The sequence below is a fragment of the Henckelia pumila genome, chromosome 3 (assembly GCF_033568475.1).
Source record: "Henckelia pumila isolate YLH828 chromosome 3, ASM3356847v2, whole genome shotgun sequence".
NCBI classification, from domain to species: domain Eukaryota; kingdom Viridiplantae; phylum Streptophyta; class Magnoliopsida; order Lamiales; family Gesneriaceae; genus Henckelia; species Henckelia pumila.
The window spans coordinates 112664749-112683521 of NC_133122.1; positions in this window are offsets into that span (position 1 = coordinate 112664749).

Consider the following 18773-nt stretch of genomic DNA (forward strand, 5'->3'; position numbering starts at 1 on the left):
GAATGGGGTGTCCAGATACACAGAAAAGACTGGGCGTGAGCTCTAAGATCAATACGAAAGCACTGGGTAAAACATACAAATATGATGCATGCAAATGATAGGGTATCCATATCTGGGATAACTGTATATAACTGCTCAGTAATGGCGCCTAGGACATGAGTGGTACGACCCGGGGAGCAAACCCTGTCGACACTGCTCAATCCTATAGGACGTGGACTGTGTCCCCAAATGCTAAATACCCATGACCCGTCAGTCACTGGGCACTAGACATCACCCGTCCAGACAGGGCTGAGCGGCCCTACATGGCTCATCTCACAAGATGTATAGGAACAATATGATATGCACATGTTGCATAATAATATGACACACAAATGTAAAATATAAGCATGCAAAACCCGCTGACAATCTCAGTATGTACTTACGTACCTTACTACAGGCAGTTCTAGAAGTCCCACTCTAGGTTCCAAGCCTATATCAGCTCTACAATGCAAATACCCATGCATCAATAATTAAGCTCTAAAAGCCTTAACTAAGCTATTTCATACTCCTAAATAATTTAAGGAGACAATAGCTATACCTGCGTCCGTCGTCAGCCCGCTGATGACAATTGCCTCAAAACTAGGCCACAGCTCCGCTACGACTCCTAGATCGCTAAGCCACTTCCGGATTCCTCATTGGATGCCTAGATCTCCCTAGATCTGAGTTAGAAGGCTTAGGAATCAGAGAGAAGAGAGGGAAAGCCGCACTTTGAAATGAAATCTCAGCCCCCTATTTATAGACGAAGTTCGAAGCCTTCGAACCCGATTCGGAACGTCCGAACACGATCGGAACCTCCGATCCCATCTTCGGAGCGTCGGATCGCCCAATATTACGTCAGCCATGATGTCACCTTGCTAACGTAAGCGATGACGTGTGCCCTGGTCCCGATCGGAACGTCCAATCTTACCGACGGAGCTTCCGATCCACTTCGGAGCCTCCGATTCTGAGTTCGGATCCTCCGATCCAGTTCGGAGCCTCCTGACTTGGTTCGGAGCTTCCGAACCCTCCGGATCCTCGGGACCTTCCCGGCTATTTTCGAGTGTCCTGAATTCATTTCTGGACTCCGTTAACCCATTTGGAATTTCCTTAATCATGTTTTGCTTAATCTAAACATGATTACATGATTAATATACTCATTAATCGCTAATTTTGGATACGGGTTACTACATTCTCCCCCCCTTAAAAGATTTCGTCCTCAAAATCTAAGGTAAAACCTCGAGAACGTACTAGAAACCCTTGCTCGAGTGTCTGGTCGAAATATCCTTCGACACACTCAGACTCCCGTCGAATTCTCTACAAGCTTCATTAATGCTGAACCGCATTAACATTTTCCCAGCTGAAAATTACTGCGCTACTGGTCGACAATCGAACTCCTCTAGCACTCGCATATCACAACATTGATACGTCTTCCAAACTGACCCCGATCTCTCTGGTCACGAAAGATACCAACACCCACTTGATCGAGATTATCGTCTCAAAGAAAATCTTATACTGACGAAGAACAATTCATAGCCTGACTGGTTTACTGCATTCGTCGAATCACTAATCAATACTAACCATCTAATGATTCCAAAAGCTCTCGGTGCTCAACACCTCTAGTCAGGAAAACACTAATCCCAACATTGTGCTGACACATTCTAACATGAATCTCGCTTTAAGGTAATTTAGTGGACTCAAGTCTATATTTCAACGTAACTGCTCACAATGTTCCCTAGACTGGTTACCCTCCCCACTGTCCCTGAAGCACAACCGGCTTCCCAAGGAATACTGGGAACTTAAACCATCATGTCTAGTACATTCTGCTGTCCACGTTTCTTAGTATAATCTCAGCACTGTGCTCTGATGATAACTATCATCACTTGCAATTCATGACGCTACGTCATCTCCTAGCCATTGGCCTACAAAGTCTCGCATACATTGCAATAGAAGTTATTACACCTCTAATGATCTACATCACCTCATCCATAGGTTATTCACCCATGAATCCCAATCGTTGGACATCCTCCTGATAGTTATACATACTCGCAATCACTGTACGTTCATCAAGACTAAGGCAAGCTCCCACCAATATGGTCGACTGGGACATTCCACAGTGCACATACATATGGAAACGCTTCCTATTCCGTTTCAAAACTCGACAGTCATTGCACCTGGTATAACTCAACTTAGAGTCTCTGATAATACCATCAGCTCATACAAACCTTCCAAGGTTGAACATACTGATACTGGAACTAAATCCCAACGGATTCTCAATAGTCAAATCGCTCCCTTGCCGAACGCATCAGTCTCAGCACTGAACGATCTATTAGTCGATTCCCTAGTCAATCCTGGGAAATACTTGTGCTCGAAGTAACTTGTCACTCAATGCGTCTCTGATTGTCGTTTATTGCTACAACGCAATATCTTTGACAAACATTCTGCATAGATGCGACTCACTGACTTGAAAGAACAAAATCGATCCGTCACGATCTTGCGAAATCTTCGACCCCAAAGGCAAACCTCGTTGGCTACTAAGTCGATCCTTGACCATCTCAGTCACATATTGCACATCACTTGCTGGAAGATTAGTGACACAATCTGCTGGATCTTGAGAATTAGATCCCAGCTAATGTCATACCACACGTTTAAACAACTAATGTTCCCTTACTAATTTCCATTAGCATTTCCAACTACTCGTCGGATCCAAACACAACGGTACACACATAGATTCTCTCACTTAACCGAAATGTCCGATCAACAATCTTCACTATTGTTGTTCAATGGAAACTCTCACATGAAACAACAACATGATCCTTTCCTGACCTATTGCTATCACTAAGCAATTGATTGGATCAATATATGTAGTGACCCTTACCCGGATCACCTACTAAACAGAACTTAAGCATGCAATTAACTTAATTAAACAGATATCAGAATAAAACTGCGGAAACCAAAAACAACATACAATCCCAAGTAAAGGAATCTGTAATTTATCCAATAATATACAACCAAATCGAATAGCTGTATAAACCCAAACAACAGTAATAAAACCTAAACGAAGCTCCAGCTGGCCAACCACTGACTAGCCCCTCCTGGATCCACCCTCCTCGTCCAATCGCAAACCTGCCCCATGGAATTGGGTATCCAAAAAATACAGAGTACGAGACGTGAGCATAAAACGCTCAGTGCGAGAGTATGAGTATACATGCATGCAAAGTGAACTCCCTATAGACTCGAGGTCAAGGATCAGATAACAGAGACAGACCGGGCCCTGGTATGTAGCACGCTGTGTCGTCGCTTTAGGAGGTGGCTCCCATACCGAGATAACCGTGGATACGCCGGACCCAAATCGATGGAAGTCCATCCACTAACAGGATAGGGTACAACCCTACTAACAGACATCTCGAAAGAGATACAGCAAGATGCAAATGAATGCAGCATAATATCATGGCATATAAATCATGCAGTCACATAATACATGCATACTCAGTCAGGATATCTCGAACAGTACTTTCGTACCTCAAAACAGTGCAAGCTCTACCAACTCTAGGTCCACGCCTATAGTCTGCTCTATACTGCCAAATGATACTACTATCATTAAAGTGCTCTAAAAGCCTTAACTAAGCTATAGCATACTCCTAGATATTTATAGGAAGCAAAAGCTATACCTTCGTCCGTCGTTAGCCCTTTGATGTCGATGCCTCCAGAACTTGGGCACAACTCCGCTACGACTACCGAACGCCTCGCCGACCTCCGGACCAAGCTTAAGAAGACTAGAACAGCTCCAAAAGGACTAGAAAGGAAAGGAGAACTCGGAATTGGCAAATGAAAGTGAAGCCTCGGCCTTTTATTTATAGACAACGATCGGAACTTCCGATCCTTGATCGGAACGTTCGAACCTCGATCGGAACGTCCGATCCTGCCATCGGAGCTTCCGAAGATCCTGATCTGCCACGTGTCAAAATATCACTTGTTGACTCCGGATAGGGGTGATCGGAGCCTCCGGTTCTGATCGGAGCTTCCGATCCAATCACACGTCATGCCTGACGTAAAAACATCGGTGCCTTCGATCGCTCATCGGAGCTTTCAATCCTGTTCGGAGCTTTCGATCGAGCCCTCGGAGCTTCCGATCCGTCCGATACCCAATTCAATTAATTAGCATTAATCCTTTAATTACTCAATTAGGGTACGGGCTACTACATTCTCCCCCACTTAAGATATTTCGTCCTCGAAATCAGATCTTAAGTACCGAATGCAAATACAGAAATCAGAAACATTCTTTATTCAAATCAAACATTTACAGAGTTTGCAACTGAATACAACTCAAAGAATGGAATCAAAACAACTCAGGATGGTCTTTACGCATCCTGTCCTCAAGCTCCCAAGTAGCCTCCTCAGTGCCTCGGTGCTGCCACTGAACTAAAACCAAAGGAATGACTTTGTTCCGTAAAACCTTATCCTTATAATCCAGGATACGAAGAGGTTTCTCAACATAAGTCAAATCCTTGTCTACCTGAACCTCAGACCACTGCAGAATATGAGATTCATCTGCCACATACCGTCGTAACAGAGATACGTGGAACACGTCGTGAATACTGGATAGATGCGGTGGCAAAGCTAGTCGATAAGCCAAATCGCCAATGCTCTCCAAGATCTCAAACGGACCGATAAATCTAGGAGACAACTTGCCCTTAAGGCCAAATTTGAGAATCTTGCGGAAAGGTGACACTCTCAGAAACACTTTCTCCCCAACCTCGAACTGCAAGGGCCTACGCTTGATATTAGCATAACTGGCCTGACGATCTTGTGCAGTCTTAATCCGTTTCTTGATCTGATCAACAATGTCTATCGCCTGCTGGATAAACTCCGGTCCTTCAGCCTGTCTCTCCCCCACTTCTTCCCAGAAGAGTGGGGTACGACAACGTCGCCCATACAACGCTTCAAAAGGTGTCATCCCAATACTAGTATGATAGCTGTTGTTGTAAGAGAACTCGATCAACGGCAAATGATCCTGCCAGGCTGAACCAAAATCCATGACGCACGCTCTAAGCATATCCTCTAACGTACGGATAGTGCGCTCTGACTGACCATCAGTCTCCGGATGATAGGCTGTACTCAAACTGAGAGTAGTACCCATCGCACGCTGAACACTCCCCCAGAATCTAGAAGTAAACCTGGGGTCCCGATCGCTGACAATGCTCACAGGCACTCCATGAAGTCGGACGATCTCCTGAATGTACATCCGTGCCATGCGATCCACAGAGTACTCTCGGCTATAAGCAATGAAATGCGCTGACTTGGTGAGTCGGTCCACCACAACCCAGATAGCATCACAGTTCCTCGGGGATACCGGCAAATGGGTCACAAAGTCCATAGTGATAAACTCCCATTTCCATTCAGGAATAGGCAGACTGTGAAGCAATCCTCCAGGTCGTCGGTGCTCTGCCTTGACCTGTTGACACACCAAACATCTCGAAACAAACTGATAAACACTGCGTTTCATTCCCTTCCACCAGAAACGAGTACGTAGATCCTTGTACATCTTGTTGCTCCCAGGATGAATACTCAACTTAGTGCGATGCGCCTGAGACAAAATCTCCTCTCGCAACTCTTCATCCTGCGGAATCACAAGCCTACCAGACAAACACAGAAAGCCATCTGACTGATAATGAAATCCAGACGAGCTACCCTCGTTAGCTAGACGAGCTAAACGCTGGGTCTTTGAATCAGACATCTGAGCATCTCGGATCCGCGAATACAAGGCTGGGTCAGATAATATTGCAAACATCTGGATACTCTGCATACCTTTCTTATGCTTGAAGGTATAACCTGAAGAGCAACAGTCACTGATCGCACTAGACATCGAACAAGTCTGAAGTGCGGATAGTCACACCTTGCGACTCAAAGCATCAGCGGTGAGATTAGCAGCTCCCGGATGGTACTTAATCTCGCAATCATAGTCTTTAAGCAAGTCCATCCAACGTCTCTGCCTCATGTTCAACTCTGCCTGAGTGAACAAATACTTGAGACTCTTATGGTCGGTGAAGATCTCAAATTTCTCGCCATACAGATAATGACGCCAGATCTTCAAAGCGAACACAATGGCTGCTAACTCCAAATCATGGACTGGGTAGTTGTCCTCGTGATGTTTCAGCTGTCTAGAAGCGTATGCGATCACATGCCCATTCTGAGTCAGGACACAACCTAACCCTTGAAGAGAAGCATCCGTGTAAACTACATACCCTCCAGATCCTGACGGTAATTCCAACACCGGCGCAGAAGTCAACCGCCATCGAAGCTCACGGAAATTCTCCTCGCACTCGGAGGACCACTCAAAATCCACACCCTTGCGAGTAAGCTGCGTCAACGGTCGAGCTAACTGAGAGAAGTTCAGAATGAAGCGACGATAATACCCTGCTAGACCCAGAAAAATACGGATCTCAGCAACCGTCGTCGGACGCGACCAATTAAGTACTGCTTCAATCTTGCTTGGATCAACAGAAATCCCTTCCCTGGATATGATATGGCCAAGAAAGACCACTCTATCCATCCAGAACTCACACTTGCTCAGCTTGGCGTACAATTGCTCATCTCGAAGAGTCTGCAGTACCAACCGCAAGTGAGAAACATGCTCTTCCGTATTACGCAAATACACCAAGATGTCATCAATGAATACCACTACAAACTTGTCCAAATACTCCCTGAAGACACGGTTCATCAAATCCATGAATATAGCCGGCGCATTGGTCAAACCAAATGGCATCACTAGGAACTCGTAATGCCCATAGCGAGTACGGAATGCAGTCTTGGCTACGTCCTGATCACGGACTCTCAACTAATGATACCCAGATCTCAAGTCAATCTTGGAGTAAACTGATGTGCCCTGCAGCTGGTCAAACAAGTCATCAATACGAGGCAACGGATACTTGTTCTTCACAGTGACTCGATTCAGCTGCCGATAGTCAATGCACAGCCGCATCGACCCATCCTTCTTCTTTACGAAGAGAACAGGAGCTCCCCAAGGAGATACACTAGGACGAATGTACCCCTTGTCCAAAAGATCCTGTAGCTGATTCTTCAACACACGCATCTCTGACGGAGCCAGACGATATGGTGCTCTAGAAATAGGCAAAGTACCCGACATCAACTCTATGCCAAACTCGACTTCCCTAGCAGGAGGAAAACCCGGAATCTCATCGGGAAATACATCTGGAAATTCATCTACAACAGGAATGCTCTCTATCCCAATACTCTCAGCGGACAAATCAACTGCATAGATAAGGTAGCCTTCCCCGCCAGACTCTAGAGCTCGACAGGCTCTCAAAGCTGATACCAAAGGCATCGGGGGTCTCGCTCCCTCACCATAGAAAAACCAGCTCTCACTCCCCTCCGGATGAAAGCGTACTAATCTCTGATAGCAGTCCACTGAAGCTCGATAGGTAGTCAACACATCTATTCCCAGAATGCAATCAAAGTCGTCCATCGCCAGGACCATGAGATTCGCTAACAGAATGTTCCCTTCGAACTCTAAAGGGCAACCCATCACTAGACGCTTAGCCAAAGCAGATTGGCCCGTCGGAGTAGAAACAGACATCACTACGTCTAGTGCAATGCATGGTAACTTATGCCTCTTAACAAAACGTGCAGAAATGAAGGAATGAGATGCACCAGTGTCAATAAGTACAAGAGCAGGTATACCATAAAGCAGAAATGTACCTGCGATGACTTTCTCATTCTCCTCCACAGCCTGATCATGTCTCAGGGCAAACACCTGGCCAGAAGCTCGTGGCCTCAAATGAGAACTCCCAGCAGACTGTCCCTGCGACCTCTGCTGTACGGTGGTCTGAGAACCCGATCCTGAACCAGAACCAGAACCAGAACCGCCTCCCCCAGACAGTGGACAATCTCTCCGGATATGACCAGTTTCTCCACAATGGAAACAAGCTCCAGAAGCTCTGCGGCACTTGTCGGATGGATGGTTCTTCCCACAGTGATCACACTTGTCCTTCTTACCGTAACGGACAACACCTCCAGAACCAGAGGAAGAAGAAGATCCAGACTTCTTGAAAGTTTGGGCATGGGGACCCAAAGAACTAGTAGGCCTCGACTGAGGGAAAGACTTGTTTCGCCGAATGCTGTCCTTCGCCTGGTGACAACGGCTCACCAAACCCTCGTAGGACATGTCGTCGCCAACCGCCACACGGTCGTGGATCTCAGGGTTAAGGCCCTGAAGGAACAGATTGTACTTCATCTCTGAGCTATCAGCAATCTCGGGGCAATAGGATAGCAGATCAAAGAACCTCTGCTGATACTCATCAATAGACATGGCTCCCTGTCGCAGACTCAGTAGCTCGCCTGCCTTCGACTGACGGAGTGCAGGAGGAAAATACCTCTTTTGGAAAGCTGTGCGGAACTCGGCCCAGGTGGCCACTCCTCTCGCCGCAACAAAAGGTGCAGAAGTAAACCTCCACCACCTGCGCGCACGCCCATCCAGAAGATAGCCAAGGGTCTCCACCTTCTGCTCATCAGTGCATTGGAAAGTCTGAAAATTCGTCTCCATGCGGTCTAACCAGTTCTCCGCATCCTCCGGAGACTCACCTCCAACTAAGGGCTTAGGACCCATAGCTAAGAATCGACGCACAGAGAAACGCTCGTCGTCATGGTGACGATGACGCCGTTCTCGACGAGGCTCCCGGTCAGCATCACCCCAACGCCCACCAACACTGCCATGAGAACTCTGGTCGTCACGATTTGACATCTACAAAAATACCTCAAGATGAGACTAAATCCCAAGAAATCTTTTGCATGCTCTGATACCATAAATGTAGTGATCCTTACCCGGATCACCTACTAAACAGAACTTAAGCATGCAATTAACTTAATTAAACAGATATCAGAATAAAACTGCGGAAACCAAAAACAACATACAATCCCAAGTAAAGGAATCTGTAATTTATCCAATAATATACAACCAAATCGAATAGCTGTATAAACCTAAACAACAGTAATAAAACCTAAACGAAGCTCCAGCTGGCCAACCACTGACTAGCCCCTCCTGGATCCACCCTCCTCTTCTAATCGCAAACCTGCCCCATGGAATAGGGTGTCCAGAAAATACAAAGTACGAGACGTGAGCATAAAACGCTCAGTGCGAGAGTATGAGTATACATGCATGCAAAGTGAACTCCCTATAGACTCGAGGTCAAGGATCAGATAACAGAGACAGACCGGGCCCTGGTATGTAGAACGCTGTGCCGTCGCTTCAGGAGGTGGCTCCCATACCGAGATAACCGTGGATACACCGGACCCAAATCGATGAAAGTCCATCCACTAACAGGATAGGGTACAACCCTACTAACAGACATCTCGAAAGAGATACAGCAAGATGCAAATGAATGCAGCATAATATCATGGCATATAAATCATGCAGTCACATAATACATGCATACTCAGTCAGGATATCTCGAACAGTACTTTCGTACCTCAAAACAGTGCAAGCTCTACCAACTCTAGGTCCACGCCTATAGTCTGCTCTACACTGCCAAATGATACTACTATCATTAAAGTGCTCTAAAAGCCTTAACTAAGCTATTGCATACTCCTAGATATTTATAGGAAGCAAAAGCTATACCTTCGTCCGTCGTTAGCCCTTTGATGTCGATGCCTCCAGAACTTGGGCACAACTCCGCTACGACTACCGAACGCCTCGTCGACCTCCGGACCAAGCCTAAGAAGACTAGAACAGCTCCAAAAGGACTAGAAAGGAAAGGAGAACTCGGAATTGGCAAATGAAAGTGAAGCCTCGGCCTTCTATTTATAGACAACGATCGGAACTTCCGATCCTTGATCGGAACGTCCGAACCTCGATCGGAACGTCCGAACCTCGATCGAAACGTCCGATCCTGCCATCGGAGCTTCCGAAGATCTTGATCTGCCACGTGTCAAAATATCACTTGTTGACTCCGGATAGGGGTGATCGGAGCCTCCGGTTCTGATCGGAGCTTCCGATCCAATCACACGTCATGCCTGACGTAAAAACATCGGTGCCTCCGATCGCTCATCGGAGCTTCCGATCCTGTTCGAAGCTTCCGATCGAGCCTTCGGAGCTTCCGATCCGTCCGATACCCAATTCAATTAATTAGCATTAATCCTTTAATTACTCAATTAGGGTACGGGCTACTACAATATAAGCTTCCTTCTTAACAAGAATGCACTGTACTGGAAACTACCAACTCCCTTGCTTGTCTCCACTGTCAAGTTAGCACCTAACTTGATCATACAAGTCCACTTGCAATCGTTCCCGATTACAGCAATCCCAGAAGATTCATCTCTGGCGATCATTGAGACTAAATAACTCAAATCTCCGATTTCTCTGAGATGGTATTCAGTACTCATCCCATAAGCATTACTTGACAAAATACTATCCCAAGTATTTCTTAATTGCTACATCCTGATCAACCCTGATTGGCTCAACCAATCGAATTTGTCGATCTACTTAAGCTCGCACTTATCAGATCAGACCACCACTGATCATCCAACCTACATGGCTCGGTCAATAACTATGACTCAGCTGCCACAAAGAACCATTTCCAAACGATGTCAGATCACAGTACATAAGTAGTTTACTTAGAACAAGTCCTGTGCCTTTTCAGCACTACTAATCGTTGTTTAGTATTCTGAACTTAATCATCCTAACTCTGACAGAGTTAGCCAATAACCACTAGTAGTCACTAGCACAGATTTCGTGCCACCTTAGCACTACCAATCGTTGTCTTGTTCACCCAAGGCAAACATTAAGATAAACTAAGCTCATTTCCATCCCATGGAAAATCCTACGCTCAATCTCTGAAAATATCAGACAGTACTTAGCGCAACCACTGGACTCACTATCCTTGCCTCGTTCATTCAGAATGAACACCACGGCTCGTCAAGTCCAAGAAGAATCACTAAAGAATCCCAAAGATTTCCACAATCTTCGAACACTCTCCTGATCATATCCCTCGCTTAAGATTGTGCAACAATTTAAGACTAAGGTAGCTTACCATGTTAACCCACCTGGACAACCACCAAGGCTTCACAGGTATAGGCCACGCTTTCCTCATATCTCAGATAGCTCTGTACAATCTTTAGCGTCTGACATAATCTATCACAGATGAAGTCAATCATCATGGAGTAGTCCTCGTATTCGAGTCTAAGTTTTAAAACAACATTCCATCCAGTACCTTGGATAACTCCTATTACAGGAAAATTCTAACCACAACCCTGATGACAACCCCTAGTCATCGCTGGTAGAAATCCGTCCACAACTAGACGCACACGTCTAGCAGTAACCCAAAGGTTAAAACCTATCTGCTCAGAGTATACACTTGTCAAGGAAATCCCTCCATGACTGGTTCCCATAACAGAATACTCAAACTATATCTCTGGCACACCAGACGATATCGAACCATCGATATCAAACCTGATATCTAATCCAAGGTCATACCTCGTCGTGACTGTCACCAAATCCCTAGACTGAGTAGCCTTCCCACCGCCATTTCCTGAAGCACAAGGCTCCCAGATAACCTCTGAAGTACAAGGACTCCCAGAGTAATACTGGCATAGGGTCGCGCCCCATCACGTCTAGTCCTGGTCATAGTCCACAACTCTCGGCATATACTGGACCTGGTATCCCAATGAAAACCCATCATCATAAGTCTCAACCTAACGAAGGTCAGACAGCCTATTCTAAGGAAACAACCTAGAACAAAACCCAAATGTTCTAAACCGAACAATATCCCTAATGCCTCTAGATGAGTCCACTCATCGCTGGCACTAACTTAGTCCACCGACAAACTGGGTCAATCCTAGGAAAACGTCTAGACTAACCACAATTCAAACAGTCACAGTTGGCCCACTCAAATCCCATGAGCTTCAACAGTTGAAAATTAATCAACTAAAACAATGCCAATCCTAGCAAAATCACTTGCAATCATTCACGAATTGCTGGATAAATAAAACATGTATCATTTCTTCCATTTATGTACAATTTCTCAATTACAATCCCATGTAATACATACAGTATTCAAAATACAATGAAATGTACAATCGAACTTAAAATGATACAACCAAAGTATGATGATTCATTACAACTGAAATACTGTTTACAACTACAACGATACAGTATTTAAATCATCGTACTAGTCTTCGTTTCTTGAGCATGAAGCTTCTAATCGACACACACATCGATACAAGCCTACTCCCAACCAAGTCTCTCTGCATGTCCTCCTACGAAGAACTCCGGAGAAATGGCACGTGATAGCTAACCAGCTATGCTCTGCGTCAGTGCATGTCAGTCGACCCCTTTTGCTCACGATCTACCATCAGCGTTCTTCTTGTATTCATATCATGCTTTTGAACATGAAATTTCCCGTGTGCCTACCGAACGCATCGATATCAGCATACCGGCAAAACCATGTACTGCATGAGGTTAAAGACCTTACGCTCGAAACCTGTCATGCCTTAGGCACTCGAGGCATTCCTTGGTAAAGGTCTATCTAACAATCTCTCCAACTACTAGTGGAGAATCTTCAGAGTAGTGTCATCATGGTAATGACTGTACAGATGCAAGCATCAAGTAAGTCCCCACCAATCCTCTGCCACTGCCTCTAGCATCCGGTACTCGATCCTAAACTAGGATCCACCTGAGTAGAAATCTTGAAAACTCAGACACGATCCATCACTCCTGTCTGCACTTGCTGGTATCCCATAAGCCAAATCTTCAGAAATCCTGCCGATGATGATAGTCTCTAGGCAAACTAATTGCCGCATCATCACCTCTTCCAAGGTCTCATCAATTCTATAAGGATAACCCAAAGTCTCATTAATATATCCCAAGTCTCTTGCATGCATATGCTCTGATACCAATAAATGTAGCGACCCTACCTGGATCCGCTACCTAATCAGAGTTAAGAGCATAATTAAACATGCATTAAATAAATCGCTGCGGAAGACTTAAATAAAAACAGATCGGCAGAATACAAATGGTTTAAATAAATTCGATTATACAACCCAATCGAATAAATAAACCTAAAGGAAAAACCTACAGCTAATCACGTTGTCCTCACTGGTCGCTGGCCAGTCCAAGCTCCTGGTGCTCCACCCTGCTCCTACACCTGCCCCGTCGAATGGGGTGTCCAGATACACAGAAAAGACTGGGCGTGAGCTCTAAGCTCAATACGAAAGAACTGGGTAAAACATACAAATATGATGCATGCAAATGATAGGGTATCCATATCTGAGATAACTGTATATAACTGCTCAGTAATGGCGCCTAGGACATGAGTGGTACGACCTGAGGAGCAAACCCTGTCGACACTGCTCAATCCTATAGGACGTGGACTGTGTCCCCAGATGCTAACTACCCATGATGCGTCAGTCACTGGGCACTAGACATCACCTGTCCAGACAGGGCTGAGCGGTCCTACATGGCTCATCTCACAAGATGAACAGGCACAATATGATATGCACATGTTGCATAATAATATGACACACAAATGCAACATATAAGCATGCAAAACCCGCTGGCTATCTCAGTCTGTACTTACGTACCTTACTACAGGCAGTCCTAGCAGTCCCACTCTAGGTTCCAAGCCTACATCAGCTCTACAATGCAAATACCCATGAATCAATAATTAAGCTCTAAAAGCCTTAAGTAAGCTATTGCATACTCCTAAATAATTTAAGGAGACCATAGCTATACCTGCGTCCGTCGTCAGCCCGCTGATGACAATTGCCTCAAAACTAGGCCACAGCTCCGCTACGACGCCTAGATCGCTATGTCACTTCCGGATTCCTCATTGGATGCCTAGATCTCCCTAGATCTGAGTTAGAAGGCTTAGGAATCAGAGAGAAGAGAGGGAAAGGTGCACTTTGAAATGAAATCTCGGCCCCCTATTTATAGACGAAGTTCGGAGCCTCCGAACCCGGTTCGAAATGTCCGAACACGATCGGAACTTCCGATCCCATCTTCGGAGCGTCCGATCGCCCAATATTACGTCAGCCATGACGTCACCTTGCTGACGTAAGCGATGATGTGTGCCCTGGTCCCGATCGAAACGTCCGATCTTACCGACGGAGCTTTCGATCCACTTCGGAGCCTCCGATCCTGAGTTCGGATCCTCCGATCCAGTTCGGAGCCTCCTGACTTGGTTCCGAGCTTCCGAACCCTCCGGATCCTCGGGACCTTCCCGCTATTTTCGAGTGTCCTGAATCCATTTCTGGACTCTGTTAACCCATTTGGAATTTCCTTAATCATGTTTTGCTTAATCTAAACATGATTACATGATTAATATACTCATTACTCGCTAATTCTGGATACGGGTTACTACATAAAATATGTAGCCTTGTATGTTTCTTCCTCCTCCAAGTCCACTATTGGCTCTTCTTCACAAGAAAATTCCTCAAAAACTATTTCTTCATGCGCTGGCTCAATTACTTCACTCTCTTGGCAGATCTCCAAATTTGGTTCTCTAAGAAGCGCAATCTGTTCATCCAAAAGACTCCAAGAGTTGATATGGCTTTCTAAGAATTGATTTGTCTCTGTCTGTTGTCGCAAAAGATTCTCCAACTGCCCCACATGATCCTCAAAATACCCTACACACTCTTCTTGATGCTCCGGTGGTTGGTTCGAAAAATTTTTAGAGTCGATATCTGGAGGATATTGGTGACTCCAACCCTGAAGTAAAGGATCACAATGCCAATGGTAGTCAAAATCTATCATATCATTTAACAAGTGCATCACACTGTTTTCATCTCTACTGAACAAGTGACTGTCAGTGGCCAAAGATCAATAATCTACCCAACGTCTTGTTAGCTCATCCAAACTACCATAAAAAATTTTAAATAGAGTTTAGTTCGAAAAATCATGACATCTAAACCTGTTAGCCAAATCATTGAATCTCCCCCAAGCAGCATAGAAGGGATCCGAGTATTGTTGGCCAAACCTTGTGAACACCTGTCGATGATCCATCTCCAAGTACCTCACAAGTAAGAAAAATAATAATTAATAATTAAAAATAAAAAATTAATGCAAGAAAAAAAAATGTCTAGTCTCAAGCAAATAATCTATCCCAATATTAACTGAACAGTCCCCGGCAACGGCGCCAAAAACTTGATCGGCTAAATCGGTGTGATATAAATCTACTGCTAAGCATACCAGGTCAAGTAATAGTAAAGTGGACAGAGAGTCTGTAGTGACCCTTACCTGGATCACCTACTAAACAGAACTTAGACATGCAATTAACTTAATTAAACGGATATCAGAATAAAACTGCAGAAACCATAAACATTATACAATCCTAAGACAAGGAATATGTAAATATCCAAAAATAATACAACCTAATCGAACAGCTATATCAATCCAAATAACAACAGAATAAAACCTAGGCGAAGCTTCAGCTGGCCAACCACTGCCTAGCCCCTCTTGGATCCACCCGCCTCGTTCAATCGCAAACCTGCCCCATGAAATAGGGTGTCCAAAAACATAGAGTACGAGACGTGAGCATAAAACGCTCAGTACGAGAGTATGAGTATACATGCATGCAAAGTGAACTCCCTAAAACTCGAGGTCAAGGATCCGATACAAATACAGACCGGGCCCTGGTATGTAGCATGCTGTGCCGTCTCTTCAGGAGGTGGGTCCCATACCATAATACCAATGGATTTACCGGACCCAAAGCCATGGAAGTCCATCCACTAACAGGATAGGGTACAACCCTACTAATAGACATCTCGAAGGAGATAGCTCAGTATGCAAATGAATGCAGCATAAATCAATGACATATAAACCATGCAGTCACATAATACATGCATACTCTGTCAGGATATCTCGAACAGTACTTTTGTACCTCAAATCAGTGCAAGCTCTACCAACTCCAGGTCCACGCCTATAGTCTCCTCTACACTGCCAAATGATACTACTATCATTAAAGTGCTCTAAAAGCCTTAACTAAGCTATTGCATAATCCTAAATATTTTTATGAAGAAAAATCTATACCTTTGTCCGTCGTTAGCCCTTTGATGTCGATGCCTCCAGAACTTGGGCACAACTCCGCTAAGACTCCCGAATGCCTCGCCGACCTCTGGGCCAAGCCTAAGAAGACTAGAACAACTCGAAAACGTCGATAAGGAGAGGGAATTTTCTGAATTGGCAAATCAGAAAGAAGCCTCGGCCTTCTATTTATAAACCACGATCGGAACTTCCGATCCTCGATCGGAACTTCCGATCTTGGATCGGAACGTTCGATCCTGCCATCGGAGCTTCCGAACATCGTTATCTGCCACGTGTCAAACTATCACTGGTTGACTTCGGATAGGGGTGATCGGAGCTTCCGATCCTGCCACACGTCATGCCTGACGTAATACCATCGGAGCTTCCGATCCTGCATCGGAGCTTTCGATCTTGATCGGAACGTCCGATCCTGCATCTGAGCTTCCGATCCGTTCGGTACCCAATCTATTTAATTAGCATTGATTAACCCCTTAATCATTGATTTTGGTTACGGGCTACCACAGAGTCCAAGTATCGATCCCACAGGGACTGTTGTCAATTCTCAAGAATTAATTATTTTACTTAATCTAGACAAAATAATAAAAAGCAATTTGATTTAAATAAAATAAGAATTTATAATAAAAACTGCTAAAGAAATAAGAATTAAAATAACTGAAGATAAAAATAATTAAAACGAGACAACCAAGACACACGTAGGTACCGAACAAATCATGTAACATGTAGTCGATTCAGGACTCAGATTTAATCTTAATTCACGGGAATTCTCCTAATTTGTTCAAAAGTCTATTTCTAGAACAATCAAACCTATTCAAATATTGATGAACTAATCTTTCTTAGTTCTAATCAAATTTGAATGCATTAAATATTTATGAAAATTCAGTTTACACCCAAACCGCATAATGAAACCGAATTATATTTCAAGTTGGTTTTACAATATGTTGATTATCAGAGTGATCGAAATCAATACCTCCTCTGTCGACTTGGAATCGATTAACATGCAAGCAAACAATTGATCAGACTATTCACAAAACAAATATAAATCTGACAATCAATAAAATAAAATCAACTCTGAAAAATCTCAAACAAACATCCAAGTTTTCTACATAAATTTGTTCGGCCCAATCACGCCGTCTTGGTTGAAAATAAACTACTCAATAATTAAAACTATAAATAAAAAGAAAAAGAAGAAAAGAGAAAGAATTATCCGGATGCCGTAGCCGCCTCCTTCTCTGTTCTGCAACTCTGTAACTGGGAACTCGGAACCCCTAAAATTCATTCAGATTTTTTATTTATAGTGTTCGGATCACTTAAAAATCAATTCCTTATGTCACACGAATTTCTCGGATTTTTTCTCCTCCGCGACACGCGCGCGCAGTTCAACAAAATAGTGGCTTCATAAACACTCGCGCGCGCGCGAGGTAGAAGCTCGCCCGGGTGCGTTATTTAATTTCTGAAGCGCTAAAGACTTGCGCGATAGCGCTTCCACCTTGAGCCCTTCCTTAGCGCGCTAGCTTCCTCTTTAGTGCCAATCACTTTCTTCTAAGCGCGTTAGCACTCTTCCTAGCGCCAAACTCAAGTGCTAACGCGCTACAACACTCACCATCAACGCAACTTTCAACCTGCTCCGAGCGACAAAGTTGAAAAATTCATAACTTGAGTTCTAGCCGTCGGATTGACCTGAAATTTGAAAAGCAGCTTCAAAACATCTTGAACTTCATTCTGAATGGTGAGATCGGATTTTGATCTCTATAAAAATAAATTTGATTTTTTGAACAAAGCTGCTCCGTAATTCACTCTTCAAAAATCCATTTTTCTACAAAATTAACCGGGAGAGTGAAATACAAACACATGAACTAAAACACATAAAAACACATAAAAATAATATGAATGCACACAAAAATATATATAAAAATATCATGAAATAATGCATACAAAATGCACTTATCAATCCACGTGAGTCATTCTTTTCGTTCTTGACATAAAACTTGAAAATTTTTGCATGGGAACTCTTAAACATTCTTAAAACACCTTAATACATCATAAACATGCATTTAGAACTTAAAAAAACATGCAAGGAAGGGTTTGGGACAGAACCATCCTCGCTCGAGTGGCAAGATCTCGCGCTCGAGCAAGACCTGTTCTGGAGTAGCATATTTCAGGCGATCAAACTATATTTTACGTCTGGAATTTGGAAAAGTGGTAAACAAGAAAGTTTTAGCTATGATCTGGATTTAAAATTCCGTAAACCTTACCTTAATTGAATGTTTCAGTAAAACGTTATGCTCATTCTCCCGAGATTGGTGAGTGCCAGAAAGTCAAAACAATTAATGCACTTCAGGGCGATTTTTTCCAAACATCCAAAACGATTTGGAAAAAACTCAAAACATGAAAGTTGTAGATATTTAAACTACCTTTCAAATAAATTTGGCCTCATATAATTTTGATTAGTACACCATTATAAATCTAAAAAATTGTAACAAGTGTCGCTAATACGAAACAACCCAGCACATGTAAAATTTCTAAACTTTAACTCAAACTAACTCAACACTTCAAAATATGATATTTTCTACTTCTCTTGCTATATAATTTAAATAAAACATCATTTGAACCTTAAGAACACATCAAAACTTAAAAGAAACTTGTATCTTTTGAATCAAACTCAAGAACTTGACATGTACGACTTATGCTTCACAATTTCATACCA